The 16,906-nt window shown below is 30.2% G+C and overlaps 2 pseudogenes; both read left to right on the top strand.

The window, feature by feature from the left end:
- The first annotated feature begins 17 nt into the window (after window positions 1-17).
- Window positions 18-4,986, top strand: LOC113851014 (annotated as a pseudogene).
- A 2,477-nt stretch (window positions 4,987-7,463) lies between these two features.
- On the top strand, window positions 7,464-14,577 carry LOC113851012 (annotated as a pseudogene).
- Window positions 14,578-16,906: the final 2,329 nt, after the last annotated feature.

The raw sequence follows: 16,906 nt of genomic DNA, 5'->3' as shown, positions 1-16,906 counted from the left end.
TTTTAGCTGGTGCTATTATGGACATTAAAAGCGCCTACCATATCACTTGGCTGAATTGGCAAGGGGACCCGTGTCTTCCAAAGCAATTTGCATGGGAGGGTCTCACTTGCAACTCTGACACCAATCCCAGGATCACAGCTTTGTGAGTACTAAGCTTCTTCAAGTCACTCTATATACCATCTAGGGTGCAAAGGGTGATTAATGCTATTAGAAAAGACGAATAATAAGAGAGGAGAAAAAAAAAATTACTTGTGTTTGACATCACCGTAACACTTTAATGCTAGTGGAAGATTATAGCACCACACATTGTCCAAACAGTGTGTATAAATTTAATTTCTTCTTCTTTTCATGTGTTATGCATTTATTTGTACTTTCCGTTCAAATGACTTGTTGAAATCATGTCAAACATACGAGCAGGAACTTGAGCTCAAGCAAATTGACAGGGGAGATAAATATTTCATTCTCATATCTTACAGAACTAGAAATCCTGTGAGTGTTATTGTTGTGGCTGATTCATTTTGTGCTCAAATATTATATATACTGGAGCATTGGCTCATTAGAAGCCTCACTGGCAGCATTATGCCAGCATTCTGTGTACAAGTTTACGCGACAGCTCCTAATTGTAAGGAAAAAACGTAGATATAATATTATAGACGCTTAATATTGTTCTTCAATTTTTATCTTATGATTTCATTTCAATAACTAAATTATTGGCAGTTACTAATTTTAATTCAAGAATAGAACAAACAATATTCATAATTTTGTATCTATTTTTGTCCTTTCTGTAATCTACCCACCTGAATTAATCCATAATGCGATACAATGTTCCAGGGATTTGTCAAATAACTATTTAGAAGGACCTGTGCCAGAATTTCTGGCAGAATTACCCAAGTTAAAATTACTGTAAGTTTGGTGACTTTTAACTTCTTACCTTCCTGTTAGGCACTTGGGTAATGTATATTTCACTGTCTTTGCAGTAATCTCACAGGGAACAAGCTTTCAGGCCCAATTCCTAAGGCTCTCAAGAAAAAGGCGGATACAACTCTGCAATTGAGGTTTTCTAGTATAATATTTTATATTCTTTGGTTCATTGTAGCCCGCCTTTTCATTCATTTGATAATCCCCATAATATAACGAATTGTGGTTTGTTGATTGATGAAACAGCGATGCTGTAAAATATGTTCATATGGTTATACCAGTTAATGAGCGAAATATGTAAAAGAAAGATATTAAAAATTTAATATCTACACTTAACATCATTTTTTATTTTAACACCTTAAAAAAAAAAAAAATATATATATATATATATATATATATATATAATATATATATATAATTAGCCTTATGAAAACCAGTCCCTATTCTTGCTGATCAACAACAGCACTGGTGAGATGAAAAAATAAACAACAGGATGCACTATTCTTTAACTTCAGCCCTTTGCCTTGTAGATCTTTAAGTAAATTGGAGAGGTTGTTTGTATCTTTTAATATATTTTTAAAATACGCCGTGTGTGTATATATATATATGTGTGTGTATAAATAAAAATTAAAAGGGATAAAATAATAATATTCGGTATTAATTTTAGTGTTCAAACAAAGGCCCTTCATAATAACTGAATTTCGATGATGTATGATTGAATGTTAGTAGTTTCAAAACCTATTATTATGTAATGCAAAGGTAATCCATTGTATGACAACTAATATCGTATCACTTTGACCTTTTTCAGTGTGACCGATAATCCTTATATTTGTATGTCGCATTCATGCGAAAGGAAGAACTTTACAGCACCACTTGTTGCTTCAGTTTCAGCTTTAATTGTAATCATTTTGGTTGCTCTTGGATTTTGGATAATCAAGAGAAGACCGAAAGGTATTTAATGTACTTTTATCCAAGTTTCATGACTGAATGAACAATGCCATGAAGTACCTTGAAGCTATAATCAATTTATGTGAAATATTTAGCAAGTTACTATTGCATGAGAAGTTGGTTATATTATAGTTTTGTCTTCAGTTGCCTTAATTCCTTCGTCTTGAGCCTTTGGTATACTTAGATATAAAATCATTTGAAGTTTTTATCTAAAAGGGTTTAAGAGATTTTGCTTTTGACACAATTCCTCTCTATTAGTCTAACTCTCCTAAAAGTTTTATCTGTATTATGTTTTATGCTTGTATCAGTATTTTAATTGAAAAGCTTTTGTAGCTTTTCTTTCTACCAACGATAATTTCTATTAATTCTGAATGGAACCATTAAAGAGATGTCATACTTGTACAAAAACTTATGAATAATTATTTCTACAATTAAGGAAGAATAGAAAGAGAAGTATGAGATAAGACATGAATGTTTGATAAAGAGAGATAGTGAGATCAACTTTGCTTCGTTTTGATTCGGTTTTTCTTTACTATTATAGTTATGCGTTCTGATTCTCAAAAGGGTAGATCATTGAAATCAAAACATCGAGCATTCAGTTATAGTGAGATTCTCAATATTACTGAAAACTTCAAAACTATTATTGGAGGAGGAGGATTTGGAAAAGTTTACTTTGGCACTCTGCAAGATAACACTGAAGTAGCTGTTAAGTTGCTTTCACCATCATCAATGCAAGGTTATAAGGAATTCCGATCTGAGGTCAGATACAGCACTTAAGTTAAAACACGTAATTTCAAATTTGATGTTAGTAAAGTAATATTTACATGGAAAATCCTACAATGTTTTTTAGTTAACTTTGGAATGGCTAAAATTTGGTACGCAGGCACAACTTCTTATGATTGTTCATCATAGAAATTTGGTCTCTCTAATTGGGTATTGCGATGAAGGTGATATTAAAGCATTGATTTATGAATACATGGCCAATGGAAATGTCCAACAGCACTTATCAGTAATTTCTAGTTTTCTCTTGAGCAATCAATCTATCGGCTGCATGATAGATTTATTGTGTATTTGACACATTGAAAATTCCTGTAAATGTGGATAACCATAGAAGCTACAGCTCATAGCATTGAAGTAAATGTGGATCCATGCTCATTCAAACGTGAATCCCAACAATTTATTTATTCTATACTATAACATAATATAAACAAAGGTGGAGTGCAAAACCTACATTAACTTTTCAGTCCACATGATATGATATCATTAGAAGGAACATGAATAAGGCAGGGAGGCTAAGAGGAGGAAATTTAATTTTGCCTAATTTTTCATTTCTGAGTGTTTCTACAGAACTGCAAGTGTGACGTCTATTTATTTTTCCATGTGAACCAAAACAAAATGGGCATGTTAATGTATATTTGTGTGCAGTGGACAATCCAAATGTCTTGAAGTGGAATGAGAACTTATTGTCGCAGTGGATGCAGCACAAGGTATACAATCCATTTAATATTTCTATTCAGGACAAAACTTAGGTACAAATTTTTAATGTACTTTCACTATTATTTCTATCACAATTAAAGTTTAACTTCAAACTGCACAATAGAAGTCGTCATTTAAGGTTATTGCAATTTATTAAGGTGAAACCTCTAATGGTGATCGGAAAAATAACACCAAAAGTACTTAATTGCACCTACGTTTTGTCTTCTATTTATGGCAGTTTGTGTTTCTTGCTCCATTTACTCTAATCTAATTCTCTGTTTCTTATGGATTTTTAGGACTAGATTATCTGCATAATGGCTGTAAACCTCCTCTTATCCACAGAGATTTGAAGACTTCCAAACATATTACTAGATCAGAACATGCATGCCAAGATTTCTGATTTTGGTCTATGCAGAGCTTTTGGTAAACGATATTGATTCTCATATATCAACTCGTCCTGCTGGCACAGCAGGTTATGTTGATCCAGAGTAAGTAATTTTAGATTTACTGAAGTTCTATACTTTTGCAGTATTACTCTGCCAGCTCCTTTTTTTTTAATTGAAGTAGTGGATTTCATGCTTTGATTGAAACTACCCTCTGAATTAAACGTGCATCTCTTACTAGTGTAAAACAATGTTAGCTTGTTTAGATTACCAAAGAGATTGTTGTCTAAGGATTTCATTGGTCAAATTACATAATAGGTAGTGTGCTGTTTTCAATTTGTTTTCTATGTTTATTCCTTTTTAACCCTCCATCCTTACCAATTGATTGCTATAGAGTGGATGTAATGTTGTTCAAGTAGAGCAAATGAGATAAATTTAACCAATGACTTGAATTTTACCTAAACGTTCTAAACCAAAAATCTTTGAATCAATCAACAACACGAATGAAACTTGAAGCTCAACAAAACTTACTCATTATAGTTTGAAAAGGACATGAAGCATTCTATCCTCTATTTTTCTTTCCCATTTGGGAAAGAGTTTACGGCGAGCTTATAAAAAATAACTTGCGGACTCTCATAACTTCTTTTCAGCTTATTTCAGTTAGGTATTCGATGAATTTATCCAGAATAAGCTCTTTTCAACTCATTCCAAGAAGTTTTACAGTGAAATATATGGTATAAGGTGCGTGTAGTAAGAGCTTATTGAAGAAACACTAAGCTATGTTTTCAAATACACCCCTCACTATAAAAAGACTTCCTTATTTTAGTTGATATCTTATGTAGTTAAAAAATGGAAGGAAAAGATGCGATACACAAGCCTTGGGTTCACTAATGCAGTTTGTTTGTTTTCTTAATAGATTTCAGAGAACTGGAAACTCAACTAAGAAAAGTGATATCTACAGCTTTGGGATAATTTTATTTGAGCTAATCACTGGGCAACAAGCAGTATTAAGAGCACCTGGAAGAAAGATTCACATCCTTGAGTGGTTATACCAATAGTTGAAAGAGGAGATATTCAAAATGTTATTGATCCAAGATTACAGGAAGAATTCAATGTCAATTCTGCATGGAAAGCTATAGAGATTGCCTTATCTTGCATTTCACCAGTTGCAGCTGAAAGGCCTGACATAAGTGAAACATTGGCAGAGCTAAAGGAATGTCTACCTTTGAGATGGTTCAGAGACAAGCTGAAAGCGAAATAAGTCTACTTGATTCAAGTATTTCTCCCTCAGCTAGGTAGCTACCATGCAATGATCTCGTGTGCTATTTTTCACTGTTATTGCCTCAGTACAATTTCTCATTTATGTCACAATATATATGGAAGAATGTGCATGAAAAAGCAACAAATGATTAGTGGTTTACTCTTAAACCAAGGATTTGACAGAATATTAGTACTCAAATTGTGTGCTTTCTGTGTCAAGATAACTTTGTTATCCAATTTATAAAAAAAATCCGTTAGATAATTTTTATAATAAGAATGCATAAAAAAAAGCAGTGTTCATGTAATTTGAGCCATATTGGCTTTTTCATTTTTATCTTTTGCATTGATATTTTATGAGTTTGGATTTTGTCCTCCGTACGTACGCGAGAATAGGACTATCTAATTTTATTTTTATTTAAGTAAATTAAAATTTACTTAAGAAAAATCCTGCTAGAAGATTCAGAAAAAAAGAATGGAAAGATAAAACACGAACTAATGAAAATGCTTAAAAACATTTGAAAATTTAACAATTTTACAAAAAACAAAAGATGGGTTCATTATCGTTATGAACACAAATTCACACTTCCCAGAAAAACTCCACTATTGACTCATTGATTAGAAGAGTTTCTTCTTCTTCTTCTTCTAAGAGTGTTACACACACAAAATAACAGTGATGCATTGGAAGGGTACTCTCTGCTAAAGAATAGAGATTGGAAATTGAAGCAAACAAAGGAACTTTCTCTTCTGTACTTTTAAGGTTTATTTGATGAGTTCCATTACATTTCAAAAATATTGTCATTTCTTCTCTCTCTCTCTCTCTCTCTCTTTTTTAACTCGTCTGTATTTTCTGCAAGAATATTAAACTTTTGATTTTTATTTTTTTTTAGTACTTCATTAGTTATTTGTTTCATCTTTCATTTTTCTCTAAGTTCCCAAAATTCGTTTAAACGAATATAAACATTCTTGTTAAGATTTGGATCTATATTTTTATGTCTATTACCCATTAACAATCATTATCATTGTAAAACTTTAAACTAAAACAGAAACTATATTATATTTAAGATGCTTGCTTATAATACCTGTAAATTTGATAGAGTATTTTATAACTTTTCTTATATTAATGGGTGTTTTATTTATATTTTAATGATAATATTTTAATAATAAATTATAAGGTAAATATTTGTTTTACACACAGAAAGTAATCGTTAAATCATATAAATAAATATTTACATCCATGACACATAAATATGGCATATAAACATGTGGATAATATAATTATAGAATAATTTTTTTTCCCTTCCAAATCATTATTTGCCCTCGTGAATCGCGATGGTTTATTAATTGCATCCCCACTTGACTGACCGCTCAAGTTGCCACGATAAATACCATATTATTATTTACAATTATATTATTATTAATTTTTTACACTAATTTTAAATATTTAAATATTTTAAAATCTTTAAAAAGTCCTATGTTTTAACTCGATCTTGTGTAAAATTATTTAGGTTAATAATAATCACAAATCCATTGCAAAAATTATTTTTAGACCCTTTAAAGTTAGGACTATATATACCGAAGCATTTTTTTTTTATTTAATTCATCCTTGCTTTGCTTGGGGAAAATCAGAAACAACGGTAAATTTGGATGGATGAGAAAAAAAAAAAAAGATTATGTGCTTAGATGTAAAGAAATTAGGAAAATATTTTTTATAATTTATTTTTAAAAATTATATAAATAATATTTTTTGAAATATAATATAAAAATTGTTTGTAATTATTTTGTTATTTACTTCTTTTACTCATTTTTTATTCATTTAAACAGAAGAAAATAATTTTTTTTCTTATTCCAAACTTATTAATATCAAATTTGTGTTTTCTATTTTGTTACTATTATTATATTTACCTCTTTATTTTCTCTCCTACCAGGTGCAACATAAGGTAGGAATGAATTCTCGTGATATAGTGCTTACAACGTGAGTTTCGATTATTTAATGTATTTTTTTCATTTAATTTTAGATATAATTTCTTATATAATTTTAAAAATCTATCACTTTATTTTAATATTCCATTGGTCATTTTTAATTTAAAATGTATTAATTATTAATTTTTTAATATTTTTTAGTAATTTTATTAAATATATAAATTACCAAAATATATTAAATATCGTAAATATTAATTTTTTATTTTCTATAAAAAGGATAAACTCCACGCAATTGACTTGACTTTTGAAATCCACACATCATTTATTTTTCTCTAAATTTTTTTAGTACATGAAGTTTAAAAACACGCAATCGATCGATGACATGACGATAAGAATAGCCGTTCAAAAGCAGTGTTAAAGAATGTATGTGTGTATATATGCTAAGCCTAACACATCTCACAAAGTATGATAGCTGATACTTTGCTTTGAATAAAGTTTATGGTGAGTTCATGTTCGTCATTCTTCTCGTTGCATAAGCTCGTGTGCATTGCATAAAGCATGGAAATAGGACCACAATGGATTGTCTCCTCAAAGTTAAACACATGGCTATGGTTTGTCTTGGTTCCAATTTTCATTACTCACGCCAACTCAAGACTAGGCAAACCTGTTGGAAGAGAAATTACCAACGATAACCATCCAGGTATCTATACTATTAAGTACTAATTTTGGCTCAAATTTTAAGAGCATTTGAGTACATTGATGCACAGTGTCTCGAGTATATCCATGCAAAATGCTAAGTTTTATTGCTAATTTGTTTAGTTTTCCATTTCACGCCATCCAGGTTTATCACTATTCCCACTATCAAATTTGCTAAAATGCAAAGTTCTTTTCATCAATTCAAGCTTTGTTAGTATTTTTTAAGCCATGATACGGTTGAGGTTGATTAACTAATATTTGATATTCAAGTGACTATCAAAATACTTTATATAGAACCTGTCAATAAGTCATCTTTTTATTTATATAAAATATTTCTTCGATCTTATTATAAAAAAAAAAATTAACATTGTTTAAAATTATTAAAAATTAAGATTCATTTCAGATATATTATTTGTTAAATTCTTTTTATATATTTACTTTTTATTTATCTTGATGATTAGTTATTTTTTAAAAAAATAAAAAATATATTATTTAATAATATTAAAAAGTATATTTTTAAAATATTCTTTATTTTTTTATTTTGTTAATCATTACTTATAGCAAAACTACATAAAAATTAATATTTACATACGCAAACCCACATGTAAGTCTCTTTATTATTATAGTGATGATTTTAGATGTGCAAATCTACTAATTTAACCTGAATTTTTGGCGCAAATAACATTTTTCCAACGTAGCTCTTCTACTTTCACATTCATATTATCTGACATACATATTTTATAGATTTCATAAGCATAGATTGTGGATCACACAGAGATTACTGGGATCAGGCAACTGGAATTTGGTATCAGACAGACGAAGGTTTTGTGGAAACAGGAACAAATCATATGATTTCATCAAGTGTGCACTTGAGCTATCGCTACTTTGGGGAACAATTGAATACACTGAGAAGCTTTCCAGAGGGAGACAGAAACTGCTACACCCTAAAACCTAAACAAGGCAAAAATAATAGCTATTTAATCAGAGCTTTCTTTGCATACGGAAATTATGACTCCAAAAATGAAACCCCAATCTTTCGACTTGTACATTGGGGTCAATTACTGGCACACAATAAATGAGGACCAACATCATTTCATCTTTGCCGAGGTTATTCACACTCCCTCAAGTGACACTATACAATTGTGTCTTGTAAAGACTGGACCAACAATACCTTACATTTCTACATTGGTATTACGCCCTTTGAACAATTCCATTTATCAGACAATGTCAAGTACTACTTCACAACCGCTACTGGATCACCAGACAAGGATCGATGTTGGCTTCCATGGATGGCTATTCACTCCAGGTAATATCATCAACCCCTTGCCTTGATGAGTTAGTGGACGTGAGTTTTCTCTCATTGCTGCTACTGTAACAAAAATTAATAAATTGTTACTGAGACATAAAAATAATCTCTTGCTCATTAAATTTAGACATGATATTGGTACAACTGACAGACTATTCGGACTTCTAAAATGACTACCATACGTCGATCATGTGAGACAGCATTAATAATAATATCATTAAAATCATTGTTATTAGCAAATAGTGGGTTAGTTTCGCACTCGACTTAGTTTTTAATTGAGTTGGGTTAAAAATAATTCAAATTTCTTTGGGTCATCCTTAAATTTAATTCTTAAGTCGTACCCTTTAATGAGTATATTTGGGCCGACTCATTATAATTTAATCACCTTTCCAATTCACGGTTGTGGTCAGCACAACTCTCCTAAACAAAATAATTTCACCATAACACTCAATTTGTGGTATATGAAGTAAAAAGAAAAAGGAAATAGAAAAAGAGAGAGAAAAAAAAAAATTGCAATAGATGGTGTGGTATGATAAGAGAAAAAAAAGAGAAGAAAGAAAATTGAGGGCAAGAAAGATATAAAAATATTATACAAGTATATGAATATAAATTATTGTAAAGAAAAAAAGTAGTGCTCAATATTTTAATATTTGAAATACAATGAATGTTAGTCAGTATTTACCATTTCTTTGCCATGTATCATATTGGAAGAAAAAAGGAGGATGATTTTTCATTTTAAGTTAATATTGTAGATTATTATAAAATCTCTTGACCTTTTATACATAGTTCTATTACGCCAAAACGAAAGTTTAAAGTTGCTTTTTTACCCAACAACACTTGAATCCAAATGAAAACAACAAATAATAATTGTAAATCATTTAGGTACAAAGATGACGTCTATGATCGGTTGTGGCGACATGACCAATATAACGTTACAAATGGTTGGCATCCTTTGGACGAATCAATTGATGTGGATCCTTCAACCAGTGCATATAAATTGCCAAGCCAAGTATTAAGGACTGCATCCCAATCACCAAATGTCTCGTACCCCTTGAAATTTGACTATGACACTCTGTTTAAAGACCTGGATACAAATTATGAGTATCGTGTCTACTTTCACTTTGCTGAAATTGAGGCACTTCCACCGGGTCAAAATAGAATTATCAATATCACCCTTAATTCTAAACCCTTCCTCTCACACCCTTTGGTTCTTCAATACATGAAGCCAGTCACCATTAGTCCTCAAGATGCAGTCCGAGGTAGAATTTCATTTAGCATTAGTGCAACGCCAGAATCTGCTGCTCCTCCCATCCTTAACGCCTTTGAGGCCTACAAGTTGATACCCGGTCTTTATTCCCCAACAGACGCTCGAGATGGTTCTACGACTACTATATGTTGTCTTGTTGAAGAATTAACTGTTTAAAAGAGCCTGTTACTAACATTTTTCATTATGTTTTAGCTGCTGCTATTATGGACATTAAAAGCGCCTACCATATCACTTGGCTGAATTGGCAAGGGGACCCGTGTCTTCCAAAGCAATTTGCATGGAGGGTCTCACTTGCAACTCTGACACCAATCCCAGGATCACAGCTTTGTGAGTACTAAGCTTCTTCAAGTCACTCTATATACCATCTAGGGTGCAAAGGGTGATTAATGCTATTAGAAAAGACGTATAAAAAGAGAGAAGAAAAAAAAATTTACTTGTGTTTAACATCACCCGTAACACTTTAATGCTAGTGGAAGATTATAGCACCACACATTGTCCAAACAGTGTGTATAAATTTAATTTCTTCTTCTTTTCATGTGTTATGCATTTATTTGTACTTTGGTTCAAATGACTTGTTGAATTCATGTCAAACATACGAGCAGGAACTTGAGCTCAAGCAAATTGACAGGGGAGATAAATATTTCATTCTCATATCTTACAGAACTAGAAATCCTGTGAGTATTTATTGTTGTGGCTGATTCATTTTGTGCTCCAATATTATATAAATAAAGCATTGGGTCATTAGAAGCCTCGCTGGCAGCATTATGCCAGCATTTTGTTTACGAGTTTACGCGACAGCTCCTAATTATAAGGAAAAAAAACGTAGATATAATATTATAGACACTTAATATTGTTCTTCAATTTTTATCTTTTGCTTTCATCTCAGTAACTAAATTAATGGCAGTTACCAGATGAAATAGTAATTTTAATTCAAGAATAGAACAAACAGTATTCATAATTTTGTATCTATTTTTTGTCCTTTCTGTAATCTACCCACCTGAATTTAATCCATAATGCGATACAATGTTCCAGGGATTTGTCAAATAACTATTTAGAAGGACCTGTGCCAGAATTTCTGGCAGAATTACCCAAGTTAAAATTACTGTAAGTTTGGTGACTTTTAACTTCTTAGTTCTTACCTTCCTGTTAGGCACTTGGGTAATATATATTTCACTGTCTTTGCAGTAATCTCACAGGGAACAAGCTTTCAGGCCCAATTCCTAAGGCTCTCAAGAAAAAGGCCGATACAACTCTGCAATTGAGGTTTTCTAGTAAAATATTTTCTATTCTTTGGTTCAATTGTAGCCTTCCTTTTCATTCATTTGATAACCCCCACAATATTACGAATTGTGATTTGTTGATTGATGTAACTGCGATGCTGTAAAATATGTTCATATGGTTATACCAGTTGATGAGCGAAATATGTAAAAAGAAGGATATTAAAAATTTAATTTCTCCACTTAACATCATTTATTATTTTAACACCGTAAAACAATTTATATATTTTATATTGTATATTTCCTGAAGGAGAGGAAAAACTCTGCAGATTTTCATGAAATGTTTTGGACTTTTACTTTCGTTTTTGCTTATTTGTTCACCAACTAAACTAGTTGAAACACATACAAGTTAAAGTTTGTCAATTTAAAATGCGAGTTCTCAAATGCAAAATAAGAAATTATGTATTTATTTTAAGAAAATTGATACAGACTCATTCCATATTATTAGTTCAATTAACTACTAACCCACATGTAAGTTTTATATGTTAGTTTTGGGGGAAATCCAAATATTTGTACCTCGACTTCATGCCACAAGGCCAAGAGAAAAAAGGTAATGATTCCATTGGTAGTATCACTTGTGGGAGCCTTCATACTTTTGACAGCAACACCCTTTATTTTTAGAAGAAAACTACAAGGTACGATATAACAACTTCTCTCATTGATTTGGAGGTACAAAATTGCATGACAAAATCATGAACTGGCCAAATATTTTCAAATATATATATATAATATCATCTTTGAAATTTTGTTAAAAATTGATAAAATCAAAAAGAAATTGAATAACTTTCTTACTCTTCGTTGTTTTAGAAATGTTAATAACATTATTTTTAATACATGCTTTGTTATCGATTAAATTTTATTAAAAAATACATAAATTATGTGATCATACTTTTTCTTTTAATTTAATATTTTTTAAATTTTGAATAAAGTTTAACCAATTATATACATTATCCCTCTTATTATTCTATTTAACATGCTAACAAAAGTGTATTAACCAAGTAGTACTATGTTTTCTTCTATAAGATGTGAACAAGTTGAGTTGTTCCAACACATTTGATTATGTGGACTCAAATACGCAAGAGGTCACCTACGGGGAGATTCTAAGTATCACCAATAACTTAGAGAGGGTGGTGGGTAAAGGAGGATATGGAACTGTCTACTATGGTTGCATAGGTGAAAGACAAGTAGCAGTGAAGATGCTTTCTCCTTCAACTCAAGGTTTTCAGCAATTTCAGACAGAGGTATTATTTGTATTAATTATTGATTCCCTTAAACTCTCACTATACTCAATAGTTCAAGTCTCTTAAGATGAAGGAATATTAACTCTGATCTGCAGGCAAAAATTCTCACTAGAGTACATCAAAAGTGTTTGACTCCTCTAATTGGATATTGCAATGAAGCCTCGGCACTCATCTATAAATACATGCCCAATGGAAACTTGGCAGACCATCTTTCAGGTAAGAATTATTTTCTGATTCATTTTTCTATTTTCATTTTCTGAAAATACTTTTCATTTTTAAATTTTTAGTTAGAAGAGTCTTGCTAATATCCTGTGATTGGTTAAAGAATTAATATATTATATATTTTTAGTAAATATCATGTCGAGGGTACATTAAAAATTATGAAGAGAGTATTAATTTCACACATTTTTATAAACAAATTTTACTTTAAATTTCGTAAATAGAACTATTAAGACACTGTTTAACGTTTGTTATGTAAAAATTATATAAATGTTAAGTCTTAGTGATTATAAAATTGTGCTGCACATTATTTTATTCATATTACAGATTAATTTCAAATTTCTTTTGCAAAATAATTTTACATTTTATTGTCATTATAAAATGACACTTTTTGTGAATGCTTAATTAATTCAGGAAACTGATGATAATATTTGAACTTGATTTTAGCAATAATTGCATAAATGACATTATTTTCACTTTGTTTCATGTGTTTATAATATTTATATATAAAAAAAAATTTAAAGTCTTATAATCCTTATTTCTTATGCAAATCTTTCAAAATAAAATAAAATACTGTGTGATCTTTTAATTCCTTTAATTTTTTCTATAACTATACTAACTACTTACATTTCTAAAATTAAATCGTATATATTGCATATCACTTATGTGACTATTCTCCTCTTTCATAGCATGTCTGTTTGTTTGTGTTTTATTGACCAAGGTCTTGAATCTCAATACTTACAATATTCATGCAGATAAAAATCAATTTTCCCTAGTTTGGAACCAGAGACTTCAAATTGCTCTGGACTCCGCAATAGGTGAGGAAAGGGGAAAAAAGTTGTATTGGTCTGTGTTGAACCAATTCAAGCTTAACAACATTACTATTCTATCTGCATGCAGGCTTGGAGTATCTTCATAAATGTTGTAAGCCTCCAATTGTACACAGAGATGTCAAGACTAGTAACATTTTACTCGATGAAAATTTCAATGCTAAAATATCTGATTTTGGATTGTCAAGGATCTTTTCAAATGAATGTGACACCCATGTGCTAACAAAAGTTGCAGGCACCCCAGGATACTTTGATCCTGAGTAAGTAATAAATTACCATTTTAACTTTAGTGTGCATACAACTAAGTTTAAGAAAATACATTTTTTTTAGTACAATTAGAAATTTCTTAATTAGTGTTCTTCGGTTCAAAAATTACAAATAATTTTTTTTATTAAAAAACATAAAAACACTTATTAAGTAACTACATTAATTGTTTGTCATGCAGATACTACAAAACAAACAAGTTGACTGAAAAAAGTGATGTCTATAGTTTTGGAATTGTTCTGTTAGAGATAATCACGGGGCACCCTGCTATTTTCAAAAACCATGAGAACACACACATAGTTCAATGGGTGAATTCCATGTTAGAAGATGAAGGTGAAATTGATACTATAATGGATCCAAGGTTACAAGGAACATATGACACTGGGACAGCAAGTAAAGTGGTAGATGTAGCAATGGCTTGTGTAGCTCCGAGTTCTATTAAGAGGCCAACAATGAACGAAGTGATGATAGAATTAAAACAATGTTTTCCCATGGAGAATCTTGATTGTTCATCATCAATTGAATCCTCAGTGGCACCATCAATTAGCGGAAAAAGTTCTCTTGAGAGGTAGTAAGTTTGCAAATTTGAAAGGAAGAGGAATATATAACTTTAAAGGTTAAGTTTTCCATCATTTTTATTTTTTAATTACAAGAGCCATGGGAGTAGTCAACATTTTAAAAATTGTGCTACACTACAATTGTCATTTTTGCTTGTATTAAGAAAAAGCAAAGACCCATCACTAGATCATTGAAATAACATTGACATATTTGATTTTACATTTATTTCAATATTATTAATTATAATTTTTATATTATATTTATATTATCAAACTTTTTAAATAGTTGAAAAGCTGGAACTCCTGCTGGAGGAGACAGACTCAAATCCTAAACATGTGAATTTGCCGTTTGGCAAAAGTTACTGTGACATTCTCTTATGCAAGCAAAAATGAATTAAAAAAAAGAACTGATACTTCATGTGAAGACCTAACCTGCATTCATTTTCCCATAAATTCACCAAACGCTTTGTTGAAGGAGTCTTTATCGTGTTGTCTCAGAACTACAGCAACCAGCGTATATTAATATTCTGTACCCATTGCAGAACGTGTGTTGTCTGGTGTGAGCCGTTGACCAGAACTTTTTAATAAATAAATGAATGTGTACTGATCAATATATTAATTTACTCTTTATAATTATAAATAACAATTAACATTAGAGTCAAAACTACTGTAATTTAAATATTAAAACTACCCTTGTTTTATAATTTTAAGAACTATAACAATATCTGTTGAAATTTAAATAAGTTTACGTATTATAAATTGTCAACATAAATTGACAACACACAAGAAGAAGTTATGAATAGTAAATTTTTATTAAAAAAATATATAATATTATTAAATTTAATGCATTAATAATATTATAGTATAGTCATTAGTTTAACCTGGCAGTAGATTCCGGCCAGCTAAGAATTACTGGTTGGTACACAGTCTTGTGATTGAGTACTGACTTGGTAATGAAACTGAAGAGTGATGTTGCTGTGATATGAAATCCAACTAAATGGAAGACTCTGCCTCATCTGTCCACTGAAGGCAACCTAGTAATTGCTGATAGCAACTAGCACCAACTTTCATATGTTCAATTGGACTCTATTCTCATGATCCATCACTAATAAATACAACTCACAAATTTATTTGATGTCAAATATGATCAGGTTTAGTTTATAACCATCCTCTAAAGTCTGGTTAACGATATACATGGTGAAAAAAATTAATGAATAATATTTTATTAAATTATTAAAAACTTACCATACATCAATTTCTTTTTATTTTTATCATCTAGCTAGTTTCAAATCAAATAATGATAGGTGAATATATTTTCAATATTAAATAACCTTCATTATCACTTGTCTTTATTTGACCTGAGAATGTGAGTGTAAGAAAATAAGAAACTTGTTTAAATTTTGTCTTTTTTATTTATTTATCTATATTAGTTGTAATACTAATTAACATGCGTTTATGGAAATAGATTATTTTAGAAAATAATGTTTTTTAAGTTCTTTCAAACCAAACATACACTTAATCGATTCAAATTCTATTAGACACTTGTTCGAAATTAACCGTGAATTATTTGCACCCGCTAGATTAATTTTTTATTCTGTCATTATAATCCTTTATTCAATGATAATTAAGGGAGTAAATTGGGTCTGAATGAGCCTGTAGTTAAAGGAAGTATTTTCTTGTTCTCCTTAATTTCTGCTAGATATTTTGAGAATTAATCCCTGGAAAAGTAGTTTAGTTTCCTACCTGAATAATGCTGCTATATTTCAAATTAAAGTTGGGCAGACACATCTACTTCATGATTGTGACAATATTTTGATGGTAACTAACAACTACATTTCAGTAATTAAGAGATATAACCTAATCTTTGACAAAATAATCATGATCATTTTAATCAAGTACTCTTAAAAATGGTATATTGAATTTCGGTCCATTACATGTTATTCTAATATTATAGATAAAATAAGTTTCCTTAAATTACGATTTAACATTTCTGAAACCAATTATTATTACATGAAATAATGTATTAAATCAATCAAACTAAATTTTATATGTAAATAAAGAAAATTAGAATATATAAAGAGACTCAATGTACTGTAGTTTTTATATATTGAAGAACTTTTTAAGTAATAAAGAAACAAGATTGAGGAAAAAAATTATCATTTTCATGATGGCGACTAAATTGACTATCAATAGTCTAACCAACTGTCTAATAATATTAAAAATCTATTCAAGCAAACTAAAAGCAATCAATATCGTATTCATGAACACTTAAAAAAAATGAATATACAATATCATATGTAATATCAAATTTTTATTGTAATAAAACTAGTAAAGCAAACTGAAA

Source organism: Abrus precatorius, unplaced genomic scaffold (genome assembly GCF_003935025.1).
Source record: "Abrus precatorius isolate BTA unplaced genomic scaffold, Abrus_2018 Scaffold9, whole genome shotgun sequence".
NCBI lineage: Eukaryota > Viridiplantae > Streptophyta > Magnoliopsida > Fabales > Fabaceae > Abrus > Abrus precatorius.
The sequence above is the reverse complement of the archived record's forward strand: the minus strand, read 5'-3'. Positions and strand labels throughout refer to the sequence as shown.